Genomic DNA, 18,133 nt, shown 5'->3' with positions numbered 1-18,133 from the left:
ACTAAAACAACTATTTTACATTGATTGACAGCTGTAAAAACTTATCGTTTGGCCACATATTCAGCTAAACAATTTTTGAAAATACAATTCTTGTACTAAAAGCGAATCTCTAATGACTCCTGAAGTTGTCATTATTCTATTTGTCTTACATATGAAAACCTAAAAATGAATTTGCGGGAAAAATTTCTTAAAAATTATAAATTTGAATATGTTTTTGAAGATTTTTATATAAAAAATTTTATATTAAAAATTATTGTTCTCCATCTTGTTTGGTAATTAATTTATGGCAAATAGAGAATTAAAAATGCGAAGTTGCGTGAAATTTCTGAAATTTCTTATTTGCAGTTGCTGTTTTCAAAAAATCTACTTTTACAGTTCTACCTTTTTAAAAGCACTGCTTCATGGTCTAATCAGTTCTTATTAATCATACACACTGCGATCTAGTACTAAAGGGTCAACTAAAAATAAATGTTCTAAGTATGCCATTCAAATTGGAATGGCATACTTATGAAAATAAATTGACGAGGTCAATTAGAGTAATAATCAGAAACCTACATCCATCACGTGAACTGCAGGATATTAAATGTTAACGAATCCAAAGGGGATTCAAATGCGTAGATGTCATAAATAAAATAAAAAAAAAACAAAAGAAAATGACGTAAAGTAAGTGTCGCTAATACTGACTAGACTGTCGCTAATACTGATACTTAATACATAAATAGTCTTTGTTAAAACAAAAAGTAGCTTTAGAATAAGCAGAATGCACTTGATATGATCTCTTAAAATTTCTTGTGATATGGTACATCATATTTTAGGTATTATTTATAAGAATACATTTGTAGCAAATATTACTTATAATACTTTATAAAACATTATGTAATATCGAATTAGATTTTCATAAATATCTTTTAAAAATTTTTATTTATTCATTGTTGCATATTAAGACTTCTAGTAAAAGTACATTCTACAGTAATAATAAATTCAAATCAGCTGAATTTCACATATTTTTCCCTTTAATTCAATTAAAAATATGTTTTTTATTTTTGTCTGAATTGTAATTTGATCCATTTTTAATTTTTTTTAAATAAAATGAAATATCCGTAGAAATCTAAATTATTATTTCATTTTTATTGAATATTATCACTTTAACCATTTTAACCATTATTCATATATAGAATATAGATTACAGCATATGAAATTACATTGTCAGTATTAGGAACACAAACTGTCAGTAATAGACACAAACATTTGCGGATATGTCAATATTAACAACATTTTTTCTTTTCATCTTTAATCGAAAAATTATGAATTAAAAAATATTTTGAATAAATAATTTTACAAAAAACATTATTCTCAATTATCTAAATTATTCAAAAAATTGGAAACACGATCATTTATTGTGTCCCACATATAAAATATCTCAAGCCAAAGTTGAATTTGTTGCGAAATATGTCAGTAATAGGGACACTTACCTTAAATACTATTAAAAAGTCGCCCCTTTTTATGTTGCCTTCGATTACACCGAAATATAAATAAAATATATGAAAAAAGATACTCATCTTCCGCACATGAGAATAAAAGTTGAGCCTCTTAGAAATAATAGGTCCATAAAAACACAAAGATTTTTCCAAAGAGCGGCTAAATGTGTTAAACTTGATGGTATTCATATGACGGCAGAATGTAATAAGAAAGCTAAATTTCAGGCCTGGTGTGAAAACTGCAACGAGGCACACCCTGCTAGTTACCGAGCTTGTAGATTGTTGATTGTAGATTTTTAAGAGGAACCGAGTGGGGCTGGGGTATCCCCCCGGGCCACCGCAGTCATTCGTAGCTTATTGTAGCCACCCAACGCCCCTACCTATCATATCCCCACTACAAGTATGAAACCAGAGATATCCCCAAGAGAATTAAACAGCAGTTCCAGAACGCTTAGGAAACCCTGTCCAAAATAATTGCGACACCGGACAGCCAGTACAGGAAAGTCGCAAAGAATCTACACGGCAGTCTCGTCACTGTCCCCTCAAAATTTGCACAACTCTGCAGTGAACTTGCCCAAGCATGATGGAAGAAACATCTTCCATCATGTTTGGGCACATGTCATACGAAGCGTCAGCCTATCGGCAACTTCGTTGCACGCATGTCCACTGTAGCCAGGCATCCAAGTTATCGAGGTTATTTAGTGGCTAATTAATTACAAAAAAGGAGAACGAAAAAGAATCGGCCTTTATGGTTCCTGAGTAATCACGAAGGGATCCCAAGAACGATTACAAATCAAACACAATCATCAAACAAAATTAAAAATGGTATTACATACTTACAAGTGGCTCCCAAAATGGCAGAAAATTATACAGATAAAAGACTTATGAAATTGATGGTAACATAATGCGAATGATGCATGACGTGCTACAAAGAATTGGCGAGATCTCAATCAGACTACCTACTATGGAGAATATATATACTAACGTATATATAGCAAACCCGAAGCGATTTCTGAAAAATGTCAGTAAATAACATACGAATTGGTACTCGTACGTAAAAGGCTAATGGCGTTCTAAGTAGAAAGCAAGAATTAGAGATTTTTCTTAGAGCTAAAAATGTCGATGTATTTTTGTTTTCTAAAACACACTTCACCCTAGTAACCATTTAAAAGGAGGTAGTGCTTCTTTAATTAAGGAAGCTGAAAAGCATAATAAGGAGTTCAAAACAGAGTCGGAGATGTTTCAAGATGGTTCAACTTGTTATGATTAAGATGGAATCTGCCAAAATTTCAATATTGGTTCGGTATATTGTCCACCAAGATGTAACACAAAAAAGGATATCTTTAAAGATCTCATATGTGTGAGGGAAACAGATTCTTAATAGGAGGTAACTGAAATGCCAAACAAAAGCTAAGAAAAGCCATTCGGGAGTTGAGATGTTCCTATCATTCTACTGGCAGTCCGACTTAATGACCTACTCATGCTAACAAAATCCCGGATCTTATTGATTTTTTTATATCTAAAATGATTGATTTCCAAAAACTAACTTGGCAGATTTTAATGTGAATTCCGATCACTCGGCTGTCACACTAGCTTTTAGCGGTAAATAGCTAACAAACCGAGCGTACCCACTTTAATCAGCAAAGTCACAAAGGGTAGGCTACAAACATGATGTTATTAAAAATATGAATCCTAATGCCGAATTGCAGACTAGAGATCAACTAGATTTTGATTTAGTGGAGCGTTTTATCAAATTGATACAGCAAGCTGCCTGGATAAGTACAAAATCCTCTGAATTCAAACCTGTACCAAGTAAGGATATAACTAATTTAATAGTGCAAAAAAGAAGGGCTAGACGTAAATGGCAAAAGTCGCGTCATACAAACGATAAAATGATTGTGAATAGGCTTTCTGAAATACTTAAAGAAAAATATAAAGTTTTAAATCAGTATCATACGAGAATCGGCAACTAAAGAAACAAATATTCCCTCACTTAAAATAAAGTTGGGTCAAATCAATGGTTTGTATTGTAGCACTTTTCCCTTCAACAAGTGAAAATACTGCTTTTAAAAACAGTCTATGTATATCCACCACACTATTAAAATTATTTTCATTCATAAACGAAACTATTTCTAGGATTGCATATATTTAGGATGAACGATTTATGCAGTCTTTGAAATAGAGCAAAAATTAATATAAAGACGGGTTAACATAATATAATGCTCGATTTTAAGGGTTAATTGTGTGAGTTAAGACAAATAATTATATTATTTAATGTCATGGAATTTACCGTTAGCTTCTTGCGTTTGTAGAAATTTTAAAAAGGTTGCGGTTTTGGATATATAAGGTGTCAAAAATTCAAATTTTACAAATTTCGAGAGGCGATAACTTGAGATGGTGGTGGAGATGGAAAAAAATTTTCTTCAAACGAAATGAAGCATTCCTAAAATTCAGACTTCTACAGGCTGGGGTCTAGAAGAAAAACGACATCAAAAATTTGGAAAAAACGCACTTTAGATAACGGTAAATTTGAATTTTTTGAAAAATGGCATTTTTAGGGTTTTGGGGGGGTATAACTTCTAGAGGGGGGGAGATAGGGAAAAATTTTGTTCTACGAAAATAAGTTTCTAGTAAAGATCTACGCACGTATTAAATTTCAGCTTTCTATATTCTAGGGTGTAGAAGTTTTGTAAACAGACACACGGACAAACGGACGGACGGACAGAGTGAAACTCATAAGCTCTTTTCTTCAAAAAATTTTTAGAAAAGAGCTTTTAGAAAATTTTCAGATGGACAAAAACCTGATAGAAGAAAACTAATGGTTAGTCAGTTTGACTAAATTGGGGAATTTATAACTATCCATATGCGTTTTAGGTTGGGCTAAAATCCCTCGCTATTGATAATTCTAATGTTAGTTTGGGTCCGCCTATCTTTGTCTTTCATAATTTTTAACACTTACATTAAAAAAACAAAAAATTTTATAAAACTTCTAATCTAATTGTAGAACAAAAGAAAAATTTTAAGTAACAGCCGTAAACATTTCATCCGCTTTGATCAGGTTTTTGCGACATTGTAATATTTTTTTTACTATTTAGATTTTACGAAAATAATTCTGTTATATTAATAATAATATATAATTAAAAATTCATTCGGGCATTAACATTACGTTAATATTTTGAATAACATGTAACAATACTGGAATATACTACATGTGTACACATACAATTACCTGATAAATGGTTTTGCTTCACACCTTTTTGTTGGCAAAACACGTATTCAAAATTAAAAACAAAAAACATTAATACAATTTAGAGACATAGAAAGGGTATACAAATAGTTCTGCTAGCGAATGTATTGAAAAATTTTTGTCAAAATTAGAAATATGTTTTACACAACATTAATGTCATAAGAAAATGGCAATCGGAAACGTCTTCCATATATGAAATGTTTAACAAATCTTTGTCGGATTTTCAATACTATAATTTCAATATCATAAATTTATTTATCACAGTGCAAAAGGAATACAAAAATTGCTAATAACTTCTAAGGAATTGATGTATTTATAATTTCAAAAAAACAAATACATAAATAATAAGTTAGTTGCATCAGTTATGTAAATATGTAAGATAGTAAATCCTATGTAAAATTAATTTGAAATTCATAAATTATTAGCTATGTTATTAGTGCGGAATAGCCGGAGGAAAAACTAAGAACACAATTAAAATTGGCACATGAAATGTAAACAGTTCATTTAAACCTGGTAAGTTTGCAAATACGAATCATGAAATGCAACGTTAAAATAATGATACCAATCAGCGAAACTTGGTGGCCCAATTCTGGTGTATGTTCATCGAATGGTACCAAATTTTATTATTCCAGAAACAACACAACAGCTCATAGGAATGGCGTTGGAGAAATTATCGCTGAGCATTTAACAAACTAAGTCACCGATGTTTTACAATATTCAGATAGAGTCTTGCTTATTAAACTAGATACCAAACCGATAAATCTAAATGTAATTCAGATATATGCACCTACTGCGAAGAAACCAGATCAATTTTATAATCAAATATCATATCTTCCGAATCAGACAAAACCATATGATTTGAATTTAATAATGGGCATTTTAAATGATTTGATTTGAATTTAATAATGGGCATAGTTGGACCATTTGGCTTAGGTACATGAAAGAGGTGATCGACTTATTGAATTCTGCCAACACAAAAATTTTAAAATTACTAACACATGTTTTCGCCAACCCCACCGAAGGTTATATACCTGGAAATCACTTAGAGACACATTACACGGAACCGAATGAATTTCACGGAAACTGTGCAGATGTTCCGTCAGATCACAACCTTCTGTTACCAAAAATGCCGCTTAAATTATCTACCCATAAAAAGTCAAACAGACAGTCTATATTAGGTTTAGAAAAATTAAAAGACAATAACATCAAAAATCAACTAGCACATCAAATCAGCAATCAACTTAGAAACTTTAACAGAGCCGAAGAAGACTTGTTATGGCAAGGAACAAAATTTGTATAGAACATCCATAAATGTATTAGGTACAAAGAAATACAGTCCAAAACAAAAATGGATGACAAGTGAAATCTTTGAGTAAATGAACGTAATTTAAAAACAAAAATATGCCGGAATATGGAAATATTCATTTAAATATAAGACGCGCAAAACAAAGCTGGCTTCATCTTCACAAGAAGTTTATTTTGGTCCAGCCATAACAAAAAAAGAAATCTTGATAGTGAGTCAGAAAGCTAAAACCAACAAAGCTACGAATCCTGACGACGTTCGAGCAGAAATATTAAATCTGATTGATAATCAAAACTGGGACTTGCTTTACAAAATATTCATTGAGATATATGACACAGGCGTGTTTGCGTCAGATTGGCTTTCATCAATTATTATTCCTCTTAGAAAAACAACTAAGAACAGGCACACGAGAAGCTTACTTTTGTGTTCAAGTACTGTTTCGATATTGCAGCGATGTCAAGAAAGATATTTTCGTATGTTTTTTGGACTATGAGAAAGCTTTTGATAAAGTTCAACACTACAAATTTATTGACATACTAAGAACAATGGATATTGATAAAAAAAACTGTTAGATGTATTAAAAATCTATGTTGGCACCAAACAGCTAATATAAAAGTAGCAGGACAGCTAAAGAAAAACATTCAGATTCAACAAAGTGTTCGTCAAGGGTTGTGTTTTATCACCGCTACTTTTCAATCTGTACGCAGAAAACATATTTCGGGAAGCATTAGACTCAGTTGAAATAGGTATCAGAGTCAGCGGCACATATACCAATAACATCGGATATGCTGATGATGCAACTCTTTCGGAATTCGCAAGACTCGCAACCTTGAGTAGACAAGGTCAATCATTCAAACATTATGGACAAATTATGGTGTCAAAATTAACGCTAAGAAAACAAAATTTATGATAGTAAGCAAATGCAACACACAACTCTTTCCAACAGCCACAATCACTATCGATAACCAATCGAACCTGTGTCCAGATTTAAATATCTTGGGTAATGGTTAAATGAGGATTAGACTTGTGAGCAGAAAGTAAGATATCGAGTCGAAGTAGCGCGAGCTTCTTTTAACAAATATAAGAAGGGGTTTTGTTGTACAGGCTTCAATTGAACATTCGTCTACGTTTTTTAAAGTGCAATGTATGGTCTGTACTATTATATGGAGTCGCATCTTGAACCTTAAAAATCAACCACATCAACAAACTTGAAGTATTCGAAATGTGGTTGTACAGAAGAATGCTGAAAATTTCATGGGTTGATCATGTCACGAATAACGAAGTTCTTCGAAAAATAAGTAACAGTCGTGAACGTCTAACTTTTATAAAATGTAAGAAAATTTCATATTTTGGACATTTAATGCAAGATGAAAAGTGTGCCCTTCTACAGCTAATCGTACAGGATAAAATTCATGGCAAAAGTGGTAATGGCCGTAAGCAAATTTCATGGCTACGTAACATCCAACACTGGACAGAATATCAAATCTTGGTAACTTAGTGCATTCAGCCATAGATCGTGAAGCTTATAGTGACATCTTAAACAGAGCAACATCAAACTAGTATGACCGCTAACATTCAGTAGTGAATAGGCAATGGAGAGAGAAACTTCAAAATTAAAATTTTGACTAGCGGTTTTTTATAGGTAAAAGTGCTAATGCTCAGTTCCTAAAGCATATTATTTTTTAAATTGACATATTATAAAATGAAAAGCTATAAAAATTTTATCACAATATTTGAATAATAAAAAATATAGCCCACTATACTAAGAACTTGTAATTAATTCGTAAAATAATATGAAAATAAAACAAAACAAATATTTAACTCTCACTTATTATTCAGATCTAATTAGTTTCTCTGATTTGTTGTTATTTTTTCTATGGCATTTTTAAGATCTGTATTACTATAATTTTGGGTAAATCCTCTAATTCTAGAACATTTATTTCTACATTAAATATATTAAATTGTCTAAAAATGCTTAGGTCGAAAATTGGAAATCACATTTTTTTATAGTCGACCTTTAAGGATTTTACAAGTATTTGTAATTGTAGTATACCTAACCTGCCTTAGTATGTGCAGTCCCAATTTTTTCCATAAAATTGGCATTTTTTTATATTTTAACAGAAATGTTTAATTCAACTTTATCTTAATTTACCGTTAGAAATAAAATTATGAAAATATTATTTAAATTAACACTTATTGAACAATCTTCTTAATGATACACAGCAACAGTTCAACACAACGAATTTTAAGAACTTTTTGAATTTTTAATGTTTATTTTTAATGTTTATTTAATTTAAAGTATAACGAAAAGAACAAAAAATTTTTGAAAAAAAAAACTAGCAGTTTCAAATCAGAATTCTCCATTTTTTAAATGGGTTTGAATGAAATCAAGTCGATTTTCAGAAAATGCGCTTTCTCGCTTTCAAAGCAAAGAAAAATATGCAATAATCATTACACATTCCACATTATAGTTGCGACCCTTTTTTTCGCTCTCCTTGCCTAAGCTTATTTTGCATATAAGGTCGATCCGGCGCTGATTTCATTGTTCCAATAAGATAATTTTTTTTTCAATAGGATTTTTCTATTTTTATACCCTGCACTTCGTGAAGGGTGTATTCACTTTGGTATGAATTTTGTAACCACTTTAAGGAGTCGTCTCCGATATGGACATATATATATTCTTGCTTAACGTAAAATTCTGCGTTGATTTAGACATGTCCGCCCGTCCGGTCGCACGATGACTCAAAAACGAATAATGCAATCGACATCAAATTTTCACACGTTTTTTTTTGTACTAACGACGGTTGCTATTGTGATTGGACCAATACGGACAACGGGTTCGGGTAGCTGCCACACAAATCAAAGAGGTTTTTTTAAATATTTCAAAAACTAATAGAGATATTAATATCAAATTTTGTAAAAGTGTGTTCAATCATGTACTACATATATTCTGAATTTTAATGTAATGGCTGCACTGGTTTGGGTAGCTGCTATACAACTCCCAAAGTTAATTTTGAATTTTTGGAAAAATAATAAAGGTAGATTCATTAATTTTAAATATTTCAAAACAAATTTTTAAACTCAGATTATCAAAGTGCAGGGTATTATTCGGTCGGTTTATATCGGCTGAAGCGTTTTTACTTGTTTCTCAAATTATCGACTGATTGTCTCACTTTCAAAAACAAAGTGAATAAATTATATATACATACATTTTAGAAAAGAATACCAAAAATGTATTTTTTTTCATTCTAAAATTACATTATCAAACATATAATAGTTACTTAGTTTCCTCTCGCTTGTCGAGTAAAATAGCGACATAGACGGTCAGGCCCTAAATGTAAGATGACTAATCATTACCTATATAACGAAAATTTCAAATTTTTTAATTAGTAACATAACAAGGAATAATGTGCATATGCACACATGCAATACTAAATAATATTAATATAAAATTTAATAGCAGACCTAATCTTTAATCATGTTTAATAATTATTTAAAAATTCAACATCAAAATAAATAAATAAAAGAAATTTAAAGATCTTAATTATTTTTTAAGTATAGTTTTTAGATAAAATTCTCTAATATTATTATATTATATGTTATAAAGAAATACCAGCAAAATACAAATAAATTGAATTTAATAAAAGAATAATAATACAAAACAATATTTAGAGAAAAATAAAAAAAAAATTAAAAGGCAAGTCTAATTGGAATTTTAATATTAATAGAAATTAAAATGTTAACGCAAATGTAGATATACATTTATATACATGTGTATGGATATGCCTATTCATATGACTATATTGTATTTTTCCCGTAGAACATTACTTTTATTTACTAAAGAGGCTTCAATCAGAATGTTCTCTCTAAATTCCTTTATAGGTAGAACATATGACTTTTATATACATATGTTTGTTTATATAAGTAGGTATGCATGTTGTGTTAAATGTACATATACATTTATTTATCTACAATAATAATATACACACGTTATGTACGTAAAAAAAGTATGTAAAACGCATACGAATTTTTTATTTTTTTTTTAAAGTATAAATATTTATAAAACGCGGTGTAATTGTATATATTTACAGTTGGCTTTATACCATGCTTACTCATATATAAAGTTTATCATATGAAGTCATATTTTAGATATATACATACAAATATATTCATACACACATACTATATTAAAGTAAGCAAAAAAAAACTCAAAATAAAAATAATACAATATTATAAAAAATTCCTCGCACACACCGGAAGGAAGTAATACCACAAAAATATAATATATGTATTGGATATATTACATATTATTATACACATGTATAGAAATGTAAAATAAAAAAAATTATAAAAAAGGAACAGGAAATAGCGAAACGTTGAATTCACCACTCTTTTACATTCTTTTTCTTTTTTTTTAAATTCCAATAAAATTTGAAAAAAATATTATTATATGAAAAGTTAAATATTATAAACAATAAATAAAAAAATTTAGTTCAAATTTTTATTTTATTATTATACGTATGTATGTACTTTTATATGTATATATACACAAGTTTTATATGTTTGCATGTATGTATATTATATATAATCAATAATCATATGTAGTATTTAAAAATAATAAATACCTAACATTTATTTATTTATTTATTATTCAGAGTTGAATTCATTTTCTTAATGTTCGTTAAATATTATTCAATTCAATTTAATTAAATTTGTTTATTGAGTTCTTGCCGGCAAACTTGTTTTTGTTATTTATTTTAACACTTTTTTTATTTAATTTTATTCATAATGTTTTTTATCTAGTTTTAAAAATTTAATTCGTTTTTCTTTTCTCGTGCTTGTTTAAATTTTACAAATAATTAATTTCATTTTATTCAAAAATATTTTTGCTTGCAGAATTTTATTTCTTTTTTTAAATTTCTAAAATTAAAAAACAAAAAAAATAGATACTTATGTACGTATACAAAAATAAAATATCGTGTACTCTATAATATAAGAATGAAAATAAAGGTCAACGCTTGTTTTTTTTTCTGTTTCTCTATTTTATGTTACATTTTTTTTTAATTTTACCGTAAATTTTCTCTTTTAAAATAATAAAATGTCAGTAAAATGTAAGTACATAAATCCATATGTACTTTAATATCATTTTTTTCTATTAAAGTATATATCTGTATTTATTATTTTCACAAACGCATGTATGTATATGTATTTCTTTTTTTTGGCAATGTTTTCATTTATATACATATTTTATATACAAACATATGCATCTCTTAAGAGTGTATTACTAACTGAAGAAAAAAAACACCCGAAAATTAATTATTTTTGTATGAATTGTGTGTAAATCAAAAAATAAAGGCTAAAAACAGAATTGTAAGTAAAAATGGGAGATTTTTTATTTTTCTGTTAAGTTGTTTGCTTGTTATTATGCTTAATTTATAATGAGTTACAGTTTTTTTAACAAGAAATAAATTATTAGTAAAATAAAATTGTATACATCTAGCAATATGTATATAATTCCAATATTTCTAAATATATTTCAATATATGTAATGTATGTAAACATGCATATGTGCCAAAACAGCATTTACTATGAATGTGTAGTTTATTTTTAAATAAGATTATTTGTATACATATGTATGTACATATGTATGAATGTATAGTAAAATTAAAAATTTTCTTTTTGATGTGAAAAAAGGATTTTGTTAATGTTGTACTGTGCTGTGCTGCTTTTGCTTTATATAAATCAAGTATAAAATAAAACGAGACACCAAATATTTCAATTTGAATTATTATTCTAGTTCAATTTAAATTCAAATTTTTTAAAATATAATATGAATATTTTCTTATTTTTCTCCCGCTAATTGTTTTCTCTCTCTATCTTTCATTTTTTTTTTTAATTTTTTGTTTGCCTCATCTATTTTTCCTACTGTCAAATTTTTGAATTTTTATTATGAATATATTTTTTTTTTTATTTTGGCTGATCTTATTTATTTTTTTTCCTTTATTGTTATTAATAAATTAATTTTTTTAAAAATATTATTTATTGAATAAGTTTGAAACAATTTGAATTTTTTTTATTAATATAACTCACTGATCAATTTTTAGCTTTTTTTAAGTATGAAATTGTATAACAAAATAATTTTTATGTTTTATTACAAAAATTTTTAATTTCATATAGGTTTTATAATTTATTCACATCATTTTATATTAAGAGATATAATTATTTTAGAAATACATTGTACACATACATATAAATATCTAATTATTTTTTTTTAATGATTTTTTAGTTTTAAATATATTTTATGCGATTGCAATATATTAGAAAAGGTAAATATAGATAACAACAATATAAAATAAATTTTTTATTTTTAAATTATCTATTTTATTTTTATATTATTTTGTTTTTTTTTTATTATTTTTAAGAGTGCAGTGCTCTCCCTGACTGAATGTTTTTATTCGTTTCTTAGTCGTTTACACAATAATATTCCTGCCGCCGCTGTCACTTAATATTTGACTATTAAATTATATTCCTTAATTCATTTTTTGTTTGAATTTAGTTTTATTTTTCATTTGCATTATTATTATTCAATATTATATTTGTGTATTGAAAAAAAAATAAAACACAATCTTTTGTGTTTCCATTTCTTTTTGATTTAAATATGAACAAAAAAATAAATAATAATATAATAAAAACTTAATATAAAAAATACTATAATAATAAAATATAAAACGATTTATAAATGACAATACAATAAAAAAAAACAAATGCTGTATTAACGGCTTCAGCTTAAACACTGACAAGAGTTCAATTCCACCATCAAGACGAATGAATATGTACGAAAAACTTTTTCGAAATAAAGCAAAAATAATAGAAAAAAAATATAAAACAAGAACAAAAAAAATGGAAATAAAAACAGAAATATGTAAGAAATGACAAAGAAAAAAAACTTTTATTTGATTTTTTTTCCATATATAAGGAAAAAAATTGTTTTATTTTTTCTTTTTATTTTCGAAAAAAAAAAATTATATATATTTGTTACCGGTACGGGACGAGGTCGAACTTGAAATGAAAGGGAATTTCGTTCTATTCAAGGGTTCCAACAAAGTGAATTTCTTTTTTTTTTCATATTTTAATTTTTATAATTTTTTTGCTTTCTTACTTCAACATTCGAGATTCGTTTCTTTTCAATATACAACATTACATTACAGAAAAAAAATAAAATGAAAAACACAAACAAAACTACATAAAAAAATGTTCCATGTAAAAAAAAAAATACAAAAATTTTTTTTTCCATTGCCGCCCCAATCCAATACAAAAGAAATGAAAAAAAAAAGAGAGAGACACGAAAAAAAATCTACCACAAATTCATTCAAAGAAAAAAAAAATTTTTTTTTTCAATCTCAATGTACACTAATGATAGGTTCTTTACAATAATTTAATTTATACATAGTTTCTTTAAAAGATGATTGCAAGATGTTACCCTATTTCCATTTATTTTTATTTTTGTTTCTTTGCATTTGAACATATATTGATGTTCAATTTCTAGCAATTGGAATTAATATGTAAGTTTAACATCATTTTATTTTAAATTTTTGAAAAAGAAAATACTTGTTAATAGACTTTAAGTAAATTTGTTAAACAATAATTTCCATGGAGTTCCATGGAAAGTTTCAATAATTAAATTTTCCTTTCTCTCCTGATTCCATGTAATTTTTGGTAATTCGATCGTTTTTTTTATCCTACTTCGCCCCTGGGAGGAGCGTGGGGCCGTTGCATGATATCGTAGACAATCAATCATGAATCAGATTTATATTTAATAATTATTCTTTATATTTATTATTTATATTATTATTAATATTCTTTATATTTAATAATTAAAGTTATTTTGTTAATGGTATATAAATATTGAAAATAATTTTTGTAGTGACCTGATCGAATTTTAAACTCGAGATCCTTTTATTAAAGGACCAGTGCAATAACCACTGCACCATTGATCACGTTATTGGCAGTAATTAAATAAAAAAATACTTATTTACTTATTTTACAACAAAATTTTCAGATGCTTAGGGAAATTATACAGGTTATCATTTTCCTAATTATTCTTTATTACTTTTTCCAAAATTTATTTTCCCTTTTTTTCATTCGATGATCTTTATATTATTATCATAGGGCAATTTAACTTTATAACTATACACTTATAAGTATATATTGCATTTTAAAATTGCTAAAAATGAAGGCTGAGTTTAAAAATGTCTAAACATTCAAAACTTGAATTATTTTTGTTTAGAACCTGGTAAAATTTGAAACCCATGCAACCTATTGACTAAGATAAAAGCGATATTAAAATTTAAAACAAAGAGTGTAAGGTGAGGGCTAACATCAACGTTCATTTAACTATTGAAGCCGTCACCAATATTCATTCGAAAAGAAAGCAAACTATTTTTATTCTGCGTTTGTTGAATTCAGTAAAATGTTAATGATCTCGACATAATAAATTGTCAAAAAAAAAACATTTTTAGAAATTTGATATACATATATATCATATATCTACATATATGATGATTTTGAAATCTGAAAACTCACATTTTGCGAGTTTATTCAATTGACAATGTTCAAGTTGTAACGAAATTTGAGCAGCCTCAAAATTTATATAAATGTGTCAAAAAACGGTTTAATTAGTTTCCAGTAAAGAGTTTATTCCTTTAACTTATTGTGTTAACATATTCACACATCAAATATTTCTCCAAAAATTTCCTACAATAATAAATCCATGCATAGTAAACTATAAAAATCGAAGAGAAAAAAATCTCCATGTGTTTACGTTATTTAATAACGTAGGTATATATATACAAAAAAAATCCATTTTTTTTTCACCAAACCAGACCACTTATACACACTCAAAAAAAATCCATTTTTTTTTTCCCTCATTTCATCATTATCATCATCATCATCATCATCATCGTCATCGCCATCATCATCGCGATAATCATTATCAATATCAATATGTAGTATATATTAAATGTATGAACATAATAAATAAAGCAAAAAAAAAAAAGCAGTCACCACTATGTTACACGAGTATTCTTGGCGATGGAGCATGAACAAATTGTTATTATTTCTTTTCATCTTTACTTGATGGTTTGAAGAATGAACATAAGACCACTCAGTCAATCATATCAAAAGTAATCATTTTAAAACTAATTCTTTAGTTCCGAACTTTAAGTTGGTTAATGATAGATATTAGACATATACATACATATGCATGTCTCCATGCATTTACGTTTTTGTGTACGTAAATATGATTCTTTGTAGGGTCGTATGTTCATAAGTATATTGTATTGTATCGTAAGTAAAATTTGTACATGATTATGCATTATGCATACATATACATCATATAACCATATATACAATACAATAAGTATTGTATTTTTATTTATACAGTATTCTAAAGTAAAAAACTTTTTACTATCTTAAATATGTTCACATATTCATGGATAAGCACACACATTACTTACATATGGATAGGTGTATATTTATGAATTCATGAATGCAGGTAAGTATATTACATATGTACATGTGTGTATATACTCATGCACAAGTTCATAATAATCATGTTTATATATTAATTTAGCTATATATATAAAGTAATATTAGTATATTTGTAATCTAAGGATCTGTACATTTTACCTCATGTAAATGCAGTGTCTAATTATAAGAATAGGTATAATTTTTTTCTTCTGCACTAGCAGAACCTCTTTATCAAATTGAAGCCCTAACTATTCGCTAAAAAATTATTCATTTTACGATTACCTTCCCTTTTAACGCATACCCCTTATAATATTGTTGTGTGTTGTGAATACGGTTGTAACATAATAATATAAAATTTGCATGCTACATACATATGAACATGAATGAATGACATAAAACATTGGATATATGTATATACTGCTTAATCGTATTATACATAATTACGTAGTTAATAATATATGTATAAATATGTTTTACTATATACATACATATTCATCGATATGGAAGCTAAAAAAAAGTAATAATTAAAAAAAAAAGTATGCCGTAAAAGGAATTCAATTCAAATCCATGCACACATATTCACTACCACCCGGGAAGTTTATATATATTTTTTTTTTTTGAGGGAGTACAATAACAGTAGGGTGGATTTACGACAAGTGTAATTAAACCATTTAAAAAATATATAATACACAAGCACGAAAAAAAATATTATTGTTTATGTGAAGAGAGAAAATATAAAAATAAAAATTTCTTATCTCAAAGAAAAAAAAAATATCAACACACTATTAAAAAAAATTCACTCACACATAAAAATAAAAAAAAAATTTTTCTTTTTTCCCTTCTCAATTTTTCTTTTTTATATTTTTTCTCCAACATACATACTTATATACATATGTATATTGAATAATTATGATGTAAAAACGAAAAGAAAAACATACGACAAAAAAATTAGATTTATCTTCGAAGAAAAAAAAATTTTCTGAAAATGTTAAAAAAAATTTACGTAAATATTTATATAATATAAATGTACGTAGCTGTATGTTATTATGAGTGTGTTTATGCTTATTATGGAACAAAAAAAATTGTTACGGTATGCGTGAGAAAAAATGCTAATTGGAAATAATATTGAAAAGTTACTTTGGCAAACATACTCAGAAAAAAAATATTGTGTTTCGTTGCATGTACACATGTAAATGCAACTTTAGTTTTATATAATATACAATTTACTTTGTGATTAAATAGTGTTACCATATATTTGTATTTACATTTTCATTATATAAAACTTTTTATTTAAAATCATATAAAATATAACACATTTTTTATATATTATAAGTTGTATGTAAAACCATATACTTATGTACATATATTGACTTATGCATGTACAGAGTGTATAGAGCTTAATAATATACATACATACATAGTTGTATGAATATGTTTACGTATGTACATAGATATCTACTTAATGTATGTACGTACGCATATTTATGATTGTGGGGGTAGGTACACATAAATATTTTTAATAGAAGTAAAATAATCTCTAAAATTTAAAATTAATTTTCATGCATAACAATTATAGTAAATGTATATATACATATATACATATGTACATATATGTATAAGCATGTAATGTAGATCTATGTATGTATATACATAGATTGATAGCATGTCCCGATAGACTCAAATTGTATTTTAAATCTCTATTTTTTCTTTGTTAAAACTTAACACTGTCTTTTTGGTTTTTTCACTACCTTTTTGAATGTAGAACTAGACCAAAGGCGCCGTTTATGTAATTTTTTTATTGCTTTTTCCATTCTATAACAAGGTCAATTCAGTTAAAATTAAGTAAATATCTTGAATTCAAATTCGGATAATTCATGAATCAGAAGTTTTTTAATCAGAGAATATCAGAAAAAACATTTTGATTGTAAGATTTGGGGTAACCAAATTTTTAAAGCTCTACGTAAAAAAAAACGTTTGCTCAAGCTGAAATTGAGATAGATATTAAATTAAAATAATACAAGTAAAAATGTTTCAGTTGGTATAAACCGATTGAATTATACCCTGCTATCCAACTATCTAAAATTAGCTTTTGGAGTTGTATGGTAGGTACCCGAAACGACTGCCAAGTTTTATGAATCTGACTTCATTATTTTTGCGAATATAAAAAATTTGCTTTTGGAGTTGTATGGCAGCCATCCGAAATGGTGCCGCCATCCTATTAAAATTTTTAGAGCATATGTAGAATGTAATTAGACACACGTGTACAAAATTTCATATTTATACCTTAATTAGTTTTCGAAATATTTAAAACAAACTCTTTGAGTTGTATGGCAGCTATCCGAACCTGTTGTCCGAATTGGTTCAATTACAAAAGAATTCGTCCTTGGCACGAAAGAAACAACTTGTGAAAATTTTGTGTCGATTGTATTATTCGTTTTTGAGTTATCGTGCCATATGACGGACGAACGGACATGTTTAAATCAACGCAGAATTTTACGCTGAGCAAGAATATATATATATGTCCATACCGTAAATGACTCCTTCAAGTAGTTACAAACTCCATACCAGAGTGAATAA

At 27.2% G+C, this 18,133-nt stretch overlaps 1 protein-coding gene across 12 annotated transcripts in view; it reads right to left on the bottom strand.

Moving 5' to 3' along the window:
- LOC129611162 (broad-complex core protein isoforms 1/2/3/4/5-like) overlaps positions 1-18,133 on the bottom strand; it is a 122,900-nt gene that overhangs the window by 63,643 nt on the left and 41,124 nt on the right. For 5 of the 12 annotated variants that reach the window (XR_008697130.1, XR_008697127.1, XR_008697137.1 and 2 more), the window contains exons 1-2: positions 11,742-13,053; positions 10,654-10,948 (exon numbers count right to left, since the gene is read on the bottom strand). The exons of 1 other annotated variant lie outside the window; for it this stretch is intronic. The gene's annotated coding sequence lies outside the window, so the exon portion shown is untranslated. 6 more of the 12 variants (XR_008697133.1, XR_008697132.1, XR_008697135.1 and 3 more) reach the window with 6 other exon arrangements.

This window comes from Condylostylus longicornis, unplaced genomic scaffold (assembly GCF_029603195.1).
Source record: "Condylostylus longicornis isolate FDR11 unplaced genomic scaffold, ASM2960319v2 ptg000048l, whole genome shotgun sequence".
Classification (NCBI taxonomy): Eukaryota; Metazoa; Arthropoda; class Insecta; order Diptera; family Dolichopodidae; genus Condylostylus; species Condylostylus longicornis.
The sequence above is the reverse complement of the archived record's forward strand: the minus strand, read 5'-3'. Positions and strand labels throughout refer to the sequence as shown.